Here is an 18,091-nt window from a genome sequence, read left to right as displayed (position 1 = left end):
GACACAACCTCTCCAAAGGAAAACAGGAAGAAAGAAGTGGGAAGAGTCAGTTCTGCCTTTTTCAAAAAAAGCTACAAGCAAAACTCAGACCTATGAATGCTTCTGCATGAGACTGAGGCATTTCTACCATCCGCTCCTCAAATGTAAGCTAGAAGAAAATCATGTGTATTCAAAGGGTCAGACCACTCAGCTGTGGTTGTGGCAGAGTCAGTGTAAGGCTCTGCTTCTCCTGCAGCTGGCTGGGAGTTGCATATTCAGCACCTCAAAGGAATGCTTTGATTGACCTGCATTCAAACTCTCATATCAAGTCTTTGTTAAGAATCATTACATTTGCCAGAGAGAAAATACACACAAAGAGTTTAGGAGATGGAATATCCAGCTTTATGTAAAATATTTACCTTACTGAATGTTTAATGGAGATCTGTTTAAAATTATTTTGAATGTTATAGAGATTCTGAGGGTATACTTATGCTATTTAGTAAGAGAAGGCCAGGGAGTGAACTTGAGTGCTGTGTTTGCTGACACTGCACAGTTGTTAGCTTGCTTTCTGACCCGCTTTGGGCCACTGAAACACTCTTGTTAGAAAAAGGAAAATCTGAAAACAAATGTGAACACAAGATAATCTCTGCTACTCATCCTTGAAGCCAGGGATATATCCTTACCTCTCTCTTATCTAGCAACATAAAATGTATTGCTCAGGGTCCTTTTTCTAGATAAGAGAGAACGTATTTTAGCTCCTGGAATATACAAGCATAGTCTTGTTCCCTGGCCCATGAAAAGTGAAGGCATTTCAATAAGGCAGCATAAAAGAGAACATCTTCTGACTCTCTGGCTATAATCAATTTTATAAGCTTCTGGCTAAAGCATCCACCTAAAAAGATGTTGGGTCAGACTTTCATTTTCAGATTGAGTGACTGAGTTGTGTCATCCTTCAGCTTGAGTGAGTGGAATACTTGCTGAGTTACTGAACAAAAAGGATGCCCAAAATGCCAGGTCACTGTGTCTTCTACAACATTGAACACTGTAGTGATTTCAGTCAAATAATTATCAGACTGGGTTCTGTGATTACCATAAGCAGAAGGTGACCCAGGTTTTACAACCTTGAATGGTTTAAGAAGAAATTAAATTTTTTTCTCAGAAATTGTACTAATGTGTTGGGAGCTTAGTATGTCCTGTAGAAAATGTTGGATATTTTGATGGTTGCATTTCCTTCAAGGACTTTGATACCTCAGCAGGTAGCCAGCAAGTGGTATGCATTCTGAGAAACATTTGGGGATTTTTACATATAATTATGTTTTTAAATTTTTATGTTATGTATATATTATCAATAATTTGCCGATTTTATCTTAGAAAGTTTATTATTTTAGTATGTAGCACAGAGCAGGAGCCAAGAAATCCTTAATAAAATACACCTGTCACAGCATGGCATTTTTTATACCTGGAATGTGTGAACTCACATTTACCTGTTTGGCATTTGGTTTTACATAAATGAATGTTCCTATTAAATGGCAAAGCTTCTGAGCTCATAATAAAAACACTTTGTATTTAAAAAAAATATGTCATTAATAAATACAGTAATTATAAATCTACCCCCATATGTGAGACTGAAGTTAAAATCCTATTCATAATACATATCTATTTATACTAGTTTCCAATCACAAGATCACTCAAGAATGACGTATTTTTTGATTGCTTTAGATTTTTTAATTTAATGGGTCTAGTAGTACCATTTTCATTTCATGTCCTAAATATTATCATGTAAGCAAAAATTAGTTGAATTTTAATATTTCTAATATTTTGATCAACCCTCTTCTTCAAAGTTTGCCAAAAGATTCCACATGAGAACAAAATATTCTTAATTAAAAAAAAAAAAAATGAAGAAGAGAGAAAATTTTTTACTCTTCTGGCATTTTCAAGACTGAACTCTTAGAACATGTCACATCTATAACTGTATATGCTTTCCACACAGAAGAAAAAAAAAATCCCCAGAAAGGAAACAAACAAATATTCTCAAGGTTAAAAAGAAGACAAGTTCTCAGAATCAGGATGATTTTCCTTTGTTTAGCTTTTCATTTGTTTCTTTCTTTTGTGAATTTCATAAAATGTATCAGTTATCTGTCTGGTGAAATCCTCACCTGGTTTGTTTCTTTCTCATAAATGTACTGTTTCCTTGCATAAATCCTCTTGACACTTGGAATCATTCTCTCTTTTAGCGCTAAGAGAACATTGTGCACAGTACTGAAAATTACATAAATTCCTCAGAAAGAAAAGAAAAAAGTCTACATTTTGACATAGTGCTTAATAATTTTAACATATTATTATATGCCATCATACCAAAGGGAAATTGATGATATCTGCATTTTGACAACGTTTTTTAATTAACAAACTTGGATGATGCTGTGACTGTGGGGAAGACCAGTCTTTATAATTTAGGCCTGTAAACTATGAAATCTAAATTTGTGCTCTGTGCAGGAGTAGTATGGGTTATTTACAAAATGCTGTTAGGGCCACTGTAATCTCATCAGGGACACATCAGAAAACTCAGCTCCTCAAGCAGAGAAAAAGCATGGTGTAATTGTTAGCGGCTGCAATCTTAAATTATGCATGATTGTTGACAGCTCACAGTGTGAACAAATGCTGTAATGTTCCTTTACAGATTTTCATTTTTTTCCTAACCCTCCACTCTATCTATGCTGCTCAGGGTGACAGAGAGATCAAGTTGTGGAATTCCCAGAGTTTAAATTGCTTTGCTTCATTTGGCTTTTTAGAAGCTGTGTATTTATTTTGCTGTACTTTTTAACCTTACTTATGCTGCTGTTCATGTACAAACACTCTTTGTGTATGTATAGCACATCAGGAGATGCAGTTTTACATAATTTGACTGTCACCAAGCATCCATCAATGAAGAATTTATTGTGCTGTCTACTGTTTATATTTTACAACTATTCTGGAAGAGTTAACTACTCTTTCAATACAAACAGATGGAAAAAGAACAGATTAGGAAGGTCTTTTTGATTAACTACTTTTACTACTTTAGATACTGGAAGGTTGGAGACCTTGGTTCATGTTACTCTGACAAGGTTGAAGAAAAATTACCCAGGAAAGCTGCCCTGGAGCTGTCAGAATCAGAAAGTCATCCTCGTCAAATACGCCAAACAGATTCTACAAAACTCTTCTATGCAAACTTTGCTTTACTGTTTAGAAAAAGTAGGAATCAAGGTCTCTAGCCCTGCAGTCTGCAACATTAAAAAATCCAGTAATCAAAGCTATTTTTCCTTCTGTTTCAAATGAATGAAGATGAGGCTATTATAAATAAAACTCTTATGCATGAAAATCATATAGGATTCAGATAGATAGAGAGGCTGTGTTTTTTTTTTTTTTTTAATAAATCAGATGAAAATCACACCAGCTACAGTGTTCCAATTTGTGTTAAAAAAAAACAAAACAAAACCTAGTCACATTTAAAATCGAGTTTACTGCATGATACCTGAAAATCATAGAATGAAATAATGTCTTGATTTAGAAGGGGTATTAAAGAACACCCACTTCCATGGAGAGGTTCACCTTCCACTAGATTAATTTGCTCAAAGCCCCATTGAACCTGGCTATTAACACTTCCACACACTGGACAACCACAATTTCTCTGGGAAACCTGTTCCAGTGCCTCATCATACTCACAGTAGAGAATTTTTTACTAATATCCGAGCTAAACCTACCCTGTTTCTATTTAAAGATGTTGCTCCTTGTCTTGTCACTACACATCCTTGTACAGTAGAGAATTTTTTACTAATATCTGAGCTAAATCTACCCTGTTTCAATTTAAAGATGTTGCTCCTTGTTATGTCACTACACATCCTTGTATGAAGTCCCTCTTCAACTTTACTGTAGTTCCCTTTTTAGGTACTGGAAGGCTGCTATTAAGGTCTCCTGAGAGCATTCTCTTCTCCAGGCTAAACAACCCCAACTCTATCAGCCTGTCTTCATAAAGAGGTGCTCCTGTCCTCTGCCCCTATCCATGCTGCTCCTCAGGACTTACTCCAGCAGGACCGTATCCTTCTTACATTTGGAGCCACAGACCTGGATGCAGTACTCCAGGTACTCTCTGGTACTCTACTCTCACTAGAGTGGAGTAGAAGGGTAGAGTCACATCCCTGGATCACTAGGCTGGGATACAGTTGGCCTTCTGGGGTGTGAGTACACACTGATGGATCATGTTGAGCTTCTCATCCACCAACACTGCCAAGTCCTCCCCAGGGCTTCTCTCAATCCTTTCTCTGCTCAGATTGTATTTATGCTTGGGATTCTCCTGACCCAGGTGTATTTGGTCATGTTGCACTTCATGAGGTTCACACAGGCCTCTTCAACCTGTGGAGGTCCTTCTGGATGTGTTCTTCCCTCCAGTGTGTTGACTAAACCACACAGTTTGATGCCATTGTCAGACTTGCTGAAGGTGAACTCAGTTTCACTTTTCATGTCATTTGAGACAGTGTCAGATGCTTTGCACAAGTGCTGATAATGGATGTGTGTAAGATTCTATCACACTTCTCTCTGCATGACTTGAAAAACTAATGTGAATATATTTCATTAATGGCAATACTAATTATGCATATAAAACCTACATATTGCTTGGAAACATATTTCTAATTTGACTCACCTTTTGGGTTTACTGTTTAGAAAAGCTTTTATACATATACATATACATATACATATACATATACATATATATATACATATACATATACATATACATACATATATATATATATATTTTTTTTTTTTCTCCTTAAATTATCATAAAATTAACACAAAAAGAAAACTGGTAGAGCAGGTAGCACAATGAATGGAATGAAGGATATAGTCTTGCATTTGGGAGAAAACGCTCCTAAGTCACTTTCAAAGATCTAATTTATAATGTAAAGTGCAACTATGACCAGTTGTCCTTGTTCCTCTGTGTATAAATGTTATTAAGCCATGTCTGGGATGATTGATGAATTGTTAATCTAAGTCTTTTGGGAGTCAAACTTCAAACATTAAAAAACAAGGCATAATTACATATTTCCAGCTGCCAAATTACAGGTCATTTTAAGGTATGCTCAAACTGAGGCAGCAAAAATGTATATTCATGCATACAAAACTTTTAAAAAGCCTACTGTTTTCTATGTAAAAGGTTAACATACATATTTTATATTTTCTGTCAGTATTTTTATATTACTATAAAAATATGCATGATCATCAAATACTGGGTTTTTTCCTTTTTTTTCTTTCTTAATTTTTTTTTTCTTTGGAACCTTAATTTACTCACACCTCCTGAAGATAAGATTCAAGAGTAAACTTCAAAGGCAAGCAGTGGTTGTGGTCCAACTCCATTATCCATACATTTTGCAGTTGTTGTCATTGGGCTGTTCAGTTGTATGTGTTTATACTATGCTACGACTCATTTTATATTGATTTATCTGACTGATACGCCCTCACTAAGTGAGGAATATTTATAATAGGAGGCAAAAAAATAGTTAAACACCACTGAAAATTAATATGCAAAGAAATAATTTATATTATCTATGCTTTCTGAAAACACAGGCCTGCAACAAGATTGGCTTTCTCAAAGAAGAAATACATTCTATCCAATAATGATCAGCTCAAGATAAGAAATGCATTGCTGGCAACATTCTCAAATAAGATTTGCAGACTAAAACTTTACTTGGGAATTCTTCCTCTTCGTATCTGACAGCTTGTTTATTCTGTGTTTTTTGGCCTCCAACAAAGAAAAAAAGTTGGCATTTATTTAATTACTCTACACTGAAATCAACCCATAATTGTATGTTTGGTGAGTTTTGTGTTTGAGAAATTTTATGAGTTCTAGAAGAACCAACCAAATCAAAAGAAATTAAACTATGATAAAACAAAAATCCCATTATTTAATTCTGAAGTATCCCTGAGGCTTGCTTGGGAATGTGAACCCAAGAGATGTATTTATCATCAGAATGAGATCTGAGTTTACCATTCAAATGTCAGGAAAATTATTTTTTTCATAACTGATATCCTAAAATCACCAGTGGGGAAAGCTGTTTATTTCAGCTGCAGCCTTTGTTCTCTGCCAGTTCCTGAAATCATTATCTGAAAATCATCTCTGTATTAGATGAGAATCCTCTATTCCTGGAAAACAACTACTGCTTAAAACAGTTGTGGAATCCTTACATGAAAAAAGAGTGCTAGTTAGAAATATAGTAGAACAAAGACTGATACTGAAACTTTTTAATATATTCTGTATTGTGTGTTTCCATCACAACATAGATTTTTTTTTTCATATTTTAAATAACTACCTAATATAGAATGTATCCAGGAAGAGGAAAAAACGTCAGATTACCTAGGCGCAGCATCTGTTATGCACTCAGGCTAAGAGGTAATGCTTACACAACACTGAAATTTGAGACTGTGTTTTGTCCAACATGACATAGTCACCTATTAAAAAATAGTTTGCCCCTTTGAAGTGAAACACAGTACCGAAGAAAATGGTAGTTATCGGTGGTCCTCTGTGATTGCAATACCAGTGAGAAAGACAGCCTATGTTAAAGGCTTTCAAGGCACTAAACATTTTATGGAGTTCAAAAGGTAAGGAGTAATGCTGGCAAATCCTCTGACACACCTTCCTGAAGTTCTCAGTTCATTCAAGCTATGCAGCTGATGGAAGAGTATTAATAATGTACCACAATTTAAAAAAACCCAAAAAACAGTGAGCTTGTATAAATCTAAACTTGTTAAGCTGACACTGGGCCTGGGGATAATAATACAAAACATTGATTCAAAATCTTTTGGTTTAGAATTAAAGGAGAGTAATATGCTTAATGACAGTCAAAACTGTGACAAAAACTGTGATTTTCTTTTTAAGAGAGTAAAAATGTAGCTCAGAAATGTAACATTTGTTCAATCTTTGATTTCTTCCTGCAAAACTTTTGATTAAAAACACCTGTACACACACACAGAACTGGCATAGCACAATATGAATAGAATGTGCTCTAGATGCATAATTAACATCTCAAATCCCACTATTGGTGGGACCTTGATTGAAGGAGTTGTTTTTGGCAGGGTTGAATAGAAATCACTACTACATCCCGTGAAATAAAATATTTCCTCTGGGAATAATCTAGAAAAAAACAGTTGCTATTGATAAAATGTAAGGATGATATAAAGATAGAGGAAATGAATTTAAACAAGAATGTTAATCATATAGAATGATCTAATGGGTTCATCTCATGTTAGCTCTTCAGCAAGCTGGCTGATGGTGTAGTGGAGAGCAGTTACAGGCCTTATCACACAGAAATCAGGAAACAGCCTTTGAAAATGAGGACACAGCCTTGAATAATATTCACTATTTACAGCAGATAATTAATTTATTGTCACCTCCATCTATGATTTAAGGTTTGAAAAGGTTAATAAAAATTTTGACCATAAAACCAAGCACAGTATGTGATTTTGTGGGAAAAATTCAAACTTTTCCTAGGATCTTTGATCTAGAGAAGAGGCTGCATCACAAACTATTGAATCATGGGTAAACCTACATATATTTAGAGATGAAGCATATCAGAAATATTTTAGAGTGGAATCTTCTTTTTTTTGAGATCATGAAATTTTCTTCACTTTGTGACTTTGGCACACTGTGGGAATAGTCAAAATAAATGGAACAGTTTATGTCATACATCAGATTTCAGAAGATGATGCAAACCAGAATTTCAACAATATATTCAGAACTCAATACTATGCTACTTCAGAAATAAAATTAAAAATTCAATCATAAATAAATATAAAAGATGTGAAAGAGAAGAAGTAATTGTAACAAGCAGGACTGAAGAAAATCTATTGTTAAGATTAGAAGACTCAGATATCCTCATCTTGGTGGAGTGACAATTATCAATACCTATCACAAATTATTTTTGCTTGAGTATACATGGAAAAGAGTTAGGAAAGTGTTGTAAATTTTCATGATTGCACACTTCTCAGTTATTGCATTATGAATACCAGTGAATTGGAAAAAAAGCATAAGGAAAAAACAATGAACAAACCAACTAAAACAACAAGGCAATGAGCTGAGGATTTTTACCTCTGTAGAACCTAAAAGAATATAATTTTTAATGTGTACTCTTAGTTGATACTCAGCAGGAGGTACACTTGTATTGCCTGGGAAATTAACAAGGTGATGCACTGTAGCTTTTCTTAACTAGCTTCCATGATTCTTTGGAATATTGAATTTTGCAATAATTTTCTCTTAAGGGTAAAAACATTTGAAAATAGTCATGAAATAACCTGTGAAGGAGTGGAACAACATCCTATTAACACTGTTTCAGGGAGAGGGGAGCTAACCAGTATCAGATAAGAAAATTTTATCCCAGTTGCTCCATACAGTGGTGTCTGTGTGTCAAGAGTGAAGACGCAAAGGCACATTTGTCTTAAACTGTGTCTTTAAAGAAAGTGTTATATGACAAATTTCTGGATTATTTCAGCATAACTCCAATACAAATAACCCATGCATGATACTTTTAAGTTCCTTTTTGTTAACAAAACCCACTAAAATGCTAATTAAGACAACATATGTGGATCTATTCAAATTATTATAAAGTTTAAATTAAATCAATATTACAACATAGAAAAAAAAAGTCTTAGCAAAGCTACTCCTCTGCTATTATGGATGAACAAACATTAACTTCCATGGAATTTCATTGTCTATAGATGAATATTTGGCTGCCAGTCTGAAATTTCTTTCAGCAGTGATCTGAAGGAGGTGACATTTGAAAATTCATAATATTTTTTGAAGTATCCCTCCCGCACTTCCCCCCGGGGCTAGCTCTGGAGAGGCTTTGGAGGAATACCTCTGAAGGGACAGGACAAAAGATTCCAAAAGAGGCTCTTTCCCCCAGATTATTCCAAGGCATTTATTCCTTGAAGGGGTCCAGGGGCTGAAAGAGAAAGTACAAAGAAATACAGGGGTCTCTTCTAGTCTCCTATTTTGGGAGGGTCCTGGCATTCAGCCAGTTAGGTATAGACATGTAGGGAGTAAATTCCAGGAGGATCAAAAGGGCGAGAGACCATTCCCCTAAAGAATTACAACAATTTTTGTAGTTCACTTTTCCATGAAGAAAGAGCTCTGTGCATGTCAGAATCCCAAGAGTTTAAGGGCAACGTCTGGATATCCAGAGTCCTGCTTAATCTGGGACAGTCAATAACTCCATCTATCCCTACTTAATTTAGAAATACTGATTCCTGTCCTCTGCTCCCATATTGTCCTATTATAAGGGTTTAGATTATGCTTCCTCTCTCTCCCCATTTTAAAAAGAGGTGAATTACCCTGTGGAGATGTGGATTTGCCTTCAATGTCTGCAGAAGTAAACAAAAGTGAATACCTTAAGTTTCAGTGGCTGCTTTTCAATACTTATGTGAAAGCAAATTAATCCCATCAATAAGAAACTACTTTGCCCTGTATGCGGTTACTCCAGGAAGCATCCTGGTTTTCGTAAGCAAAGATGCTCTTTCATCATTGGAAAGCCGGGAAAAAAAATCGTCAAGTCAGTATCTTGGATTTGTAGCAGAACAAACAGGTAGAAAGAGAGACAGCAAGCTAATAATATTCATCCTGTCATTTCACTTTAGAAAAAACATAGAGGAATCTAAAACAGAGAGTTCAGCTCCAAGTCACCTACAGGAACAATTATAATTTAGGCATTCCGTGGGAGAGATTAAGTTGTTTGATTTTTCTTTAAGGACTGCCTACGAAGGAGATTGTGCTTCATTTTTACTGTTACAGAGGCATTCCTAACAAAGTATTTTTTTCTGTAGTATAATTCATTGCTTCCTGTTCTGAGTATATGCAGAAAGCAGAACACATTTTTTCATTTCTTTGAAATCTCTCTGCATGAATTCAGACCTTTTCTTTTTTTAGGTGGAATAAGTCAGTTCTTTCAAATGTTTGGTTTTGATTTCGGTGTAACCAAAACCTTACATCATTCCACTTGTTTTTTTCTGGATCTGTTCATTACATCCCAGATTCTCAAAGCTCATAACCTAAATGAATCAAAGACCCAGCTCCAACCCTTGTGGTGAAATCAACCACGAATATAGATTTTCTTGTATTATTTTTCCATTACATACAATGAGGACTATTTTTAGGTTTTTTTGATGTTGGTTTGGAGATTTTTTTTTCCACAGCATGCACATTTCTCTGTTGTGTCCATCTTGTCACTCATTACAACCCACAAATTGTTCTCTGAATAACTGTTACCTAAACATTATTTTTACCTTTACTTCCCCCAGTTAGATTTCTTTCCATTTTTCAGCAGATTAATCGTCTTTCATGGCTGCATGGAATTTAAATCGTTTCCTTCAAGCATAGTTGAAATCTCTCCTTTTGTACAAAAAGTTGAAGACCCAAGAAGAATCCTGTACAGAAATGGAATATCTTATGGGGAAAAACAACAACAACAACAACAAAGGAAAAATAAAAAGTTCTCTACTTTGAGTATCAAAGCCATATTTTCCTATGACTGTGACAAGGAAATAATCACATTTTGAAATAACACAAAATCCCCACAACATACATGGCTTGATAGAATTATACTAGCTATTATTAAAAGCTTTCTGAATAAACGTTAGTCTTTCAATTAAATCCAAAAGGAGTTCTCAAAATCAAAACTAGAAGAAAAATAGTCACAAACTTTCTTCACAAATATGGACTACCCAGTACCAGGGCATTTCTGATTCTTAGACAATTTCTACTCTCATAATTTTTACAGTTGCTAAAGTGCAATAAATCACTGAAATACAGACAATGAAGTACAGGGGAGTTTATATATCACTGAACATTTTTGCTATCCTCATAATCAAAAAAAAAAAAAATTATGGACGATTCTTTCTGCTGGGGTAGCATTAGCTACTTTTTCTGCAAAGCAACTCACACCAGCAATGGAAAAGAATATTAGCAATTGAAAACTGATGAAGTGAAAGGAATAACTTAAAATCAGAGTGGAGATATGGACTCTGATATTTTAAAATATGTTATACTGCAACATAGTACATATATATATATACAGATTATTTAATGCTTTATTTATTTTAATATTTTAAGAGTGGATGAAGACAGATTCTGATCAAATGTGTATTTTTGGCTAGAGATTACTGTAATGTACTCCCTGATATGAGCAATTAAAGAGACATCTCTCACTTCAGAAGTGACCTGTGTAGCTGATTTAGATGTTGCCATCAAAATCTATTTATGAGACCTGAAGTGAGAGTTTCAAGCAGTGATGATCTTGTTTCAGTAAATACAGTCTGTGGAGTTTTCTGGATTACATTCAGCTGCCTGCACCATGACAACTAACACCTGATATTTCGTTAAGTATCTAGGACATCTTCATGAAGCTGGTTAATATAGGTTAACTTTGCTTTCTGGAATGGTGAAATCTGGGCTGGGGTACTAGATGAATTACATGACACATTTAAATTTGGACACTGAACTCTTGAAACTCCACTGGCTTTACCTCCACGGTCTAAAATGTACACATCTAACTTGTGCTTATCAGAGTTGCAATGTGATAAAACCTACTCTATGTTTCAGTTCTAACTGACCAGTGATGGTATGTGACTGCTCAGCACAGCCCATCCAGTTGTCACAAAACTAGAGTTCAGGGCCAAACTTTTCAAGTAATAGAGAGTATTTAAATGCAATTGTTATATTTTCCCCACACTTCTAAAGTACCAAACTTAACGAGATGCGTTCTCAGGTCATCTGACTAGTGATACTTCAGAATTTTTCTATTAGACTATGTGTTTCTTGGAATTGTGAGAGTATTAAGAGTATAACATTTTTAAAAAAAATTTTAAGAGTGATGCTGATGATTAAAGGGTATATCCACAAGCAGTGCTTTCAAGGATTTTGAGTTTGGTGCTGGTAGAACACATTAACCTTTCCTCCTTCTAGGGAGTTGATTCATTCCAGCAGTGGTTATGGAAGACTATCACACCAAATTTCAAGATAGGCCAGATAAATAATTTGTGAAATCCCATGAAAAATATTCCTTTATTCATCTATTCCCTCTAATGTATATTTAGGTTGTATTCTACAGATGTTAAATGAGTTTATAAGTAACTTGATGTGGCTGCAATAAAAAAATACATATTTATGTAGTGTATAACATAATAGGTTGTGTTTCAACTCCAGATTAATGGGCATTATCATATTACAAATATCCAATAAAAGAAAAAATACAAAAACATCATTAGATAATTATCAAGAGAAAAAGAAAATATTCTGGAAAATTTTGTGGGTATTATCTTGTGCTGAGCTTCCAGAGAAACTGCTATACTTCATTTGTCAAAATCCCCAAAGACTATTTCCTACCTTCTGCTCTTATTGATCCAAATTATCTATGTGTTAAATTTCTATTTAGAAATTTCTTTCACATGAAAAATTTCTCATGTGATTTTACCTCACATATATTGCCTGGGAATATTATTCAGCTGAACTAATGTGTATATTATTGTGGTGAATTACACAATGCAGTTGTATGTTTCAAACCACCGTTCCTGTAAGAGAAGCCACCACGATGGAACTTGAGAGAAACACAGACAGCAGAGCATCAACAGCTAAATATGCATGTGTTTGTGGTCCTGAAAATATGCCTTACAATGAAAGAATGAGTAGCTAAAATGACACAAACAGGATGCAAAGAGGTTTGTTTGTCATAGGTTATGACAATTTTTACAGAATAAAATGTCAACTCTGATGTTAAAAAAAATACTTCACCCAGTAAAGTAAAAAAAAAGGACACGCTGAAGTTAGCTGTGCTCAAACTGAAAATCAAATATGTTTTGCTTTATTTAGGATTTTCTCTGCATCAGCTCAGTGAAAGTACAATAGGTTTTCACCAATTTTCCATCAAATGTTTTCTTTAAAGTGGTGGTTGGCATTTTTCAGTAGGCTGACCTGAATAATCTGAATGGTACCTTCTTGTCCTAAAAAGTAGCTGAAATCTGGAAATGATTGACATTAACTACTATGCAAAGTTTCCTCCCACCTGCAATGAAAGACATCTTCTTTTAAGGCACTGGAGAATAACAGACTTTTAGACACTTTTAGTTCATTTTCACAAAACAACTTGAGCTCAGTAAGTTTAACTAGTGTTCTCAGCTCATATTCTCTATTTTTTTCTTTTAAATCTCATATAATTTGATTCTCCTGTGAAAGATCTGCTCATATCAAAACTTTATTAAAGCAAAATTGTCAATGCTGCACAATATTAAGGTCTTGCATCAGCCAAAAATTTTGTTACCTTTAGAGCAGCAAAGAGACTGTTCCACTGTCTCTCTTTGGACAAGATCTCAATAGATCTCAGGTTTGTAGAACTTTTCATTTTCTGAAGCAAGATAAGTTGTTGTTTGGGGTTTTTTTTCCCCAGACAGTATTTAAAATTCATGCATATGAATCATTTTACCACTAATTTCAAAGGACTTGTTTAGATTTTCACTGGATTAATTCTGTGTGCATGAACAGGCTGCTCATATCCTCATAGTTCTTGAAGTTCTTAAACTTTAAATTTCCGTTATGAAGAAACATTCATTTTATTGACCTTATTCCATCTTCAACTTTTCAGCATGATGAATTTCTGTAATATATCTGTAAAGAACTGTTTACAAGAAATTGGAATTCATATACACACACATACACATAAAAACCACCACCCTTCTCCTGTAATCCCACACCACACACTGCTATAATCAAAGACAAGCTCAATTTGGGCAATTTGTTTTAAATACCTTTTTTTTGCAATTAATGCCTGCAGGGTATTTTCAAGTCCTGTGTGATAACAAAGCCATCAGAAGTACTTATGCATACTGTGTCTCATGTAGCTATCAGCAAAGACTTAGATAAATAATTCAGTAAAATAAAGGTTTCTAGTCTATTAAAGTGTGATCAGATTTGCCAGAGATGTTTAGACAGTTCATAACTACCTCTTTCTAAAAAGTAGATAAAATGCTGATATAATTTGCACTATTTAATTAATAGAAATGAAATAAATAGACAGACAGATACATCCCCCTCTTTAACTATGTGGGAGTTTCACACTTTTTAGAATTGTTAAGAAGCTTTGCACCATAGAGAAATATATACACATCTAGGATCTAGTCTTCCCAATAATCTTCAAGGTATTGGATTGCCACAATTCTTATCTTCATCATCTTCATCTTCATCTTCATTATCGAAAGGTTGATGTTCCAGAAACCAGGTATTTCCAACTTGGTCGAAAATTTAAGTCACTTAGGCAGGTAATTTTGTGCTACTCTCTATTGCAGCTCTACATGCATGCTAAAGTAACACTTCAGAATTAATATTTTGTGTCAAATGTTATATAGAAGATATGAATAGCTTTATTTTTAATGTCTGTGTTCATCATAAGTTAAATTCTTGTTTTGGTATAATAAACATCTGTTTACATTTTTATTAGTTTGTGATTTGAAACAACTGAAAAAACTGACACAGCTGTGTATATATTAAAGTTGGAGGTAAGTAGGATTACATAATTTACATATGCAGGTTTTTGGTTGTCCCCATTTAAAATGAATAGAAAAATACACATTTATTATTGATTTCTAAACAAGCTGGATAAGTTCCAACTAAGATTACTAACGTTGTATAAAAGTTTAAATTCTTTATGACTCTCAGACTGGCATTTCTTATGTTGAGGAATAAGTACCCTCCATAAACAGAGATGTTGGACTGACATTAAATAATAAATCAGGATAGATCTGAAACATCTTTATTAGATTTATTTGTTTGTTACCTTTTCTTACCTTAAGAATTAATGACAAAAGTAACAGCAACTGGGATCCAGGATGAAAATCTAGGACTTCTTTCTTTGAGCTGAAGTTCTTTATGCCTAGGCTATAGAGTCACACTAGGAAACGAGAGACAAGTTCAGCCAATTGTTTAGTTTTCCCCTCTCTTTCTACAACACATATGTTCTATTCTCTCTCTCTTTCTGTTTTTCTCTTCAATTTCAGTGAATTTAAATTAGCAAAATCCTTGTAGATATTAAAGATAAGAGTAATGACAAGAATGTGAACTGGCTTTGACAGACCACAGGTTATGGGAACTTGGATTTCTACACAGGACTCTTCAGTTTCAGGATCCTAGTAAGAGACAGTTGGGTGGAAATAACTAGTGTCTTCTTAAACACTGTATTTAATTTCTTTTCCCCTCTAGAAAAAATCCAGTTAAGAATCCAATTTTTGCTCTTGACAGCTATCAGGCAAACTCCTTTTACTCTCTTCCTTTTCACTTTTGGGGTAAGAAGAATGCTTGAGGCCAATTTCTTTCAAAGTCCTATATCATCAGAAATGTAGTTTTATTCTGGGCACTCTAGCTAAGGTAAGAGGTTCAGCATTCCTCAGGCACTGAGAAAGCTGTGAAATACTGTGTTGCTCAGAGTAAAAGTGACTGATTGCTTTTTAATACCAAGACCAAGGCACAAATCTTGATAGCTGTGAAAAAAAAAAATAAAATTGCATCTTTGTGAAAAGAACATTTATTAAATGTAATTTTAAAAATGAATTCTTAATATATTAAAGTTATATATAAAAGGTATATATTACCTATAAATTTATACCTTTTTTTTTTTTTCTTTTTTTTTTCTTTTTTTTCTTTTAGTAAAGGCACTACTGATTTGTAAAACTTCTTATTTATTCCTTCAACAAAATTAAAGTTTGGTAGGGAAATTCGTTTGGCATTTCTTCGAAAGAGCAAACCACCAAGCAGTTATTATCAAGGTACAAGAGTGCTTGATAACACAATAAAAAAATCTCCATAATTCATGCTTCTCTTTTTATCTAAGAAGATATAATGATAATATGCAGTAGGTAAGTAAATTACAGAAAATTGTCTGTTTAAATTCTCATACATATTTAAAGGATAGAGATTCCTTTGCTGATAAGCCAAGCTCTGTATCAGTCTTTTTTTTTGCATGGCATTACTATGATTCTGCTGTTTCTGGAATGTTGTTAACCTTGTTCCAAATTCCCTTGAAAAAAACAAACAAACAAACAAACAAGGCTATGAATGCCTTCAGTGTTATGCTGTTCCTATCATATACAGAATTATAATCTATTATTAACCCAAGTAGATCAGGTTATAAACTGCTGTCATTTAGTTTAGTGGCTATTGAGAGAGATTTCAGCACCACTTTGTAGCTGAAGTTCTCAATCTTGCAGGATGTGATTTAAAAACTAAAACAACCTCTTGTTACCTGGGATATTAGCATACTAAGAACTCTGTTCTGACATTTTTTTTAAGTCACCATAAATAATGCCAAGAGTAGGTTCGTTCCCAATGATTTCCAAGGGAATTAAGTTAATGCTTATTGCACTCTAATTATTTGTATTTATTCTAAAATAATAGTCTGGTGTACTAAAGTTTTTGAGTGTGTAAAAACATTTTAAAAAATTATGTTGCTTCTTCTGTATAAAATTACAGCGGTATTGATTTTCCCTTTTCTTGTCCAAGATATACTACACTGCTTTCAGGGACAGCAGCTGACCATTGCTTTAATAAAGACTAAATTATAGTATGACATATGCTGAAAAGATTCTGATTTCACTTTGTAAATGCCAGACATCCAATGTTTTTAGTCTTGTCCATGGCAAGGTGCAGTTGTATTTCCATAACATTTTTCTAGAGATTGCTTTTATTACGTATAAATAGTGAAATACCAGGTACAAATATTTTCTTGAAGATCTAAAGAAGCAGCAGTGTTGGTTTTGCCAGAATTTGTAGGCATAGACTAGACAATATTCAGCCGCATTAGCTTACATAGGAAGTATTTTATCAATATATGTAATATCTATGTGTGTTGCATACAGATCTGCACCTGCTGGGGATAAAGAGAAAAAGGAAAACAAACTAAGAAAAAGAAATCCCTATTCTACAACATATAACAAATAACCCCAGAGCAAACAAAACAACCATTTCACAGAAGAGATGCAAATTTTGTACTCATGAAGAATGGAGGTCTCAAGAGTTAGTGCTATACAACCCTTTCAAAATCCCCAAGCATCAGTTTTCTACAGTTATATTAACATCAACTCTCTTGGGTTCTAAGCAAATAAAAGTTGTTATTCAGACATCTTTACTTCATTAACTGCTATTGTTTTCATAGCATTATTGTTCTTAAGAAAGTTACACAGTACTTTCACTGTGGCATTGTATGCTAGAACTGTGTGAAATTAATGTATTTTCTGAATGACCACAGAAAATACTATTTCCTTTATGTAGGACATCTCCTAGAAGCCTCAGAGAGGAAAAAATAGCATGGAAAAATTTTTCTCTAGAAAATATATTCAGTCCTGAGTTTATGTTATCAGACATCTACACAAAGGAAATTAATCTAGGAAAAAAAGACAAATAAAAATAAATTGTATTTTCAGTCAGGTGGTGAATAGATTTAGGAGAAATTCAACAATGCCTGCATTCTTTATCAAGTTGCAGAATTAGTCTGTCACTGAATGGTTGCAATTATTAAAGATTTTTTAGAATATAGAGGTATTCTAATAACTTGTCAGATGTTTCCTTGTATGTGTAAATTCTTTTAATGTGTGAAATTAATTGAAGTATCTGAATCACCAATCAAACACCTAATCAACATTCTAATCAACAGTCAAGTACCTGACATGACAAATTGGATTAATTGTCAACTGCACATCAGTAAAATTAAATTATTAATTAAAAAATATAATAAAGACCTTTCCAGAAGCATTGTTAAAGGTTAACAGCCTTTAAAAATAAGTAAAAAGGAACACCTGAGTTGTTGCTTGTCATCATTGCACAGAAGTATCTCAGAACAAACCAATTTGTAATCATAGAAATGTCTCAAGAAAATATTTGGTTTTATCACAGCTAGGAGGATCATGAGCAAATTGGTTTTTTATAAAATCTCAATAGAAAAATATATTTTAGTGTAAAATATTATTAATATTTTTGAATTACTAAATAGTCATCCTTAATAATTTAGCCACCATGTGGTAGATATTATCTGCATATAGATTTCATTCAAACAAT

Source organism: Chamaea fasciata, unplaced genomic scaffold, assembly GCF_029207755.1.
Source record: "Chamaea fasciata isolate MVZ Bird 193981 ecotype frontalis unplaced genomic scaffold, bChaFas1.0.hap1 SCAF_2, whole genome shotgun sequence".
Lineage (NCBI taxonomy): Eukaryota > Metazoa > Chordata > Aves > Passeriformes > Sylviidae > Chamaea > Chamaea fasciata.
This window is presented reverse-complemented; position numbering follows the sequence as displayed.